The sequence below is a fragment of the Otolemur garnettii genome, unplaced genomic scaffold (assembly GCF_000181295.1).
Source record: "Otolemur garnettii isolate 467f Iridium unplaced genomic scaffold, OtoGar3 scaffold00099, whole genome shotgun sequence".
Lineage (NCBI taxonomy): Eukaryota > Metazoa > Chordata > Mammalia > Primates > Galagidae > Otolemur > Otolemur garnettii.
This window is the reverse complement of record NW_003852494.1, coordinates 2,845,096-2,848,005: the sequence shown is the minus strand read 5'-3', so window position 1 is coordinate 2,848,005 and position 2,910 is coordinate 2,845,096. Positions and strand designations below refer to the sequence as shown.

The 2,910-nt window shown below is 49.8% G+C and overlaps 1 long non-coding RNA gene across 1 annotated transcript; it reads right to left on the bottom strand.

Moving 5' to 3' along the window:
- Positions 1-1,570: 1,570 nt before the first annotated feature.
- LOC111727286 lies at positions 1,571-2,691 on the bottom strand. Its single transcript, XR_002774868.1, has 3 exons — positions 2,523-2,691; positions 2,322-2,435; positions 1,571-1,941 (listed from the first exon to the last, which is right to left on the bottom strand). It is a non-coding gene; the product is annotated as an uncharacterized LOC111727286 (long non-coding RNA).
- Between the last annotated feature and the right edge of the window lie 219 nt (positions 2,692-2,910).

Sequence of the window (2,910 nt, the reverse complement as noted above, 5' to 3'; positions counted from 1 at the left end):
AAAAAAAAAAAAAATCTATTCTTTTACCAGTTTGCAAGTACATATTATAATATATTAATATTAACTGTAGTTACCATGATGTACAAAAAGGAGTTAATATTTTTTCTCTTTTGAGACAGAGTCTCACTTTTGTGTCCTGGGTAAGTGCTATGGCATCATAGCTCACAGCAACCTCAATATAGGGGCCCATCACAATACCTGGCTATTTTTGCTTGTTTAGCAGGCCTGGGCTGGATTCAAACCCACCAGCCCCAGAGCATGTGGCCAGTTCCCTAATCACTGAGCTATGGGGGCCCAGCCCAGGAGTTATTTTTTTTTCTTGAGACAGAGCCTCAAGCTGTCACCCTGGGTAGAGTGCTGTGGCATCACACCTCACAGCAACCTCCAACTCCTGGGCTTAAGAGATTCTCTTGCCTCAGCCTCCCAAGTAGCTGGGACTATAGGCACCCGCCACAACGCCGGGTTGTTTTTTGGTTGCAGCCATCATTGTTGTTTGGTGGGCCCAGGCTGGATTCAAACCCACCAGCTCAGGTGTATGTGGCTGGTGCCTTAGCCACTTGAGCCACAGGCGCCGAGCCCAGGAGTTATTTTGAAGGAGGATCCTATCACCTTAGTTCTAACAGTGGGCAGCCTGGCGATGGAGCAGAGTCAATAGTAGTAGTAGTAGGACAGAGACTAGGCCTTCACCACACAATTAAAGGGAGTGATAAAAACTTCATAGTCAAGGTAAATATGTAGTATTGCAATGTGATATTTTATAAAGTCAAAATTAATCACCTCCTGTAATCCTAGCATTCTGAGGCTGAGGGGAGAAGAATCATTTGAATTCAGGAGTTTGAGACCAGCCTGAGCGAGAGCAAGAACTGATCTACCAAATATAGAAAAATTAGCTGAGTGTGGTGGTGAGCTCCTATAGTCCTAGGTACTTTGGAGGCGAAGGCAGAAGAGTCATTTTTTTTTTTTTTGAGACAAAGCCTCAACCTGGCTTTGTGCCCTGGGTAGAGTGCTGTGGCATCACAGTTCACAGCAACCTCCAACTCCTGGGCTCAAGCGAGTTTCCTGCTTCCACCTCCCAAGTAGCTGGGACTACAGGTACCCACCACAACGCCCGGCTATTTTTTGGTTGCAGCTGACATTGTTGTTTGGAGGGAACCCGCCTCTTGGATTCGAACCCGCCACCTTAAGTGTATGTGGCTGGCGCCTTAGCCACTTGGGCCACAGGCACCGAGCCTATGACACTATTAAAAAAAAAAAAAGCCAAAGGCTTGGTGCCTGTAGCTCAGTGATTAGGGCACTGGCCACATACACTGGGGCAGGCAGGTCTGAACCTGCCAAATAACAATGACAACTACAACAAAAAAATAGCAGGGCATTGTGCAGGGTGCCTATAGTCCCAGCTACTTGGAAGGCTGAGGCAAGAGAACTGCTTAAGCCCAAGAGTTTGAGACTGCCGTGAGCTGAGATGCCACAGCACTCTACCGAGGGCAACATACTAAGAGTCTGTCTCAAAAAACAACAACAAAAAAATTAATGCCAGAATTCCATGATCAATAATTTTAATAAAGGCAGGCTCAGGAAAATGAGTGAAGAAGAGTAAAGAACAGTGTTAACAGTTGTGGCTTTCCATTACCAGGGGTTGTTGCCTCATAGGAGAGCATCTAGGATTCCATAGGTTACTTACTAGAGTGGAAAAAAAGTGTTCAGGTGAGGGGATGAAGTGTGCATTTCAGATTAGGGTATGAATATTTGATTTCAGGGGTGCCACCACCACCCTTGCTTGTAAGTTAGGGCCATGTCGAATTAGGTAAAAGCATTTGGTATGATTTCAGAAATGAATTGAGGGGAGAGGCCAGGAGACAAATTTACTTCGTTTGGAACTTCGTACATTTCCAATGCAGTTTCCTTCTCCTGTTCTGTGGGTGTGTGTAGGTCCAGGCAGAACTGTGGTTTGAATAAAGGTCAATAAGGGGTGGGAGAGGTCACCCTCCTGATTATTCTCTTCTGCCTAGGAGAAGGAAGCCCTGTGCCCCCTTATCCACCACCGATTCACTGTGAAATCCTGGGCTCCCCTGACAGCTGCAAACTCCCCCTGGAGCTGCAAAGCTTCTGGGGTTGCCATGATCCGCTGCACGCCCCTACTACTCCAGCCGAGCAGGCTGCTGCTGCCACCCCTCCAGTCCCTTTCAAAAGCTTTTAAAGGAGGGGGGAAGAGGGAGGACCGGACATTAACAAGGGCTTCAGTCCAAACGGACAAGGCAATAAAAGAGGTTTTTCTCTAAGTAACGGAGCAAGCCCTGGGCTTGTTTCAAAGGATTTTTAACCTTCGTTCTTTCCTGGTAGGAAGGAGGGAGCAGAGATGGTTCTTCTCAAGCTAAACTTGCTGTGGGCAGCTCCTTTCCATTTTCTTCTAGGGTTTCCTCATCCACGGTCTTTCCCTGGAGGGAGGAAAGGGCAAAGATGATCCTTTCCGAACTTAACCTGCTGCGGGCAGCTCCTTCCAGCCTGTTTCAAAGGATTCTTACCCCGGTCTGGCGTTAAGGAAGGGAGTAAATATATGAATCAGCTCCAGATAGCAGGCTGTGGTCAAGATTGAATGGAGCCACCGGGTGTGACGTGCAAATTCTGGGAACACTTGGCAAAAAACAGGGAACTAAGCAAAATGATGAGGAGCCCCTTCGAGCAGGCCTCTGGGCTCTCTCGCACCTTGCTCCCCATCCCGGGGCTCCTGAGGGTCCAGGGCTGAGCTGCGGGTGCGCCCCGGGCTGGGGTTCGCCGCCCGGGACCGCGGTGGGGGCAGACAAAGGGGTGGCGGCGAGGGTTCGGGCCGGGGGCGAAGACCCCGGGGGCCGAGCGGGCGGAGGAGCGCGGGGAGGAGCCGCGCGGCGTCTTCTCCTGGCGGCGCGCGCCCGC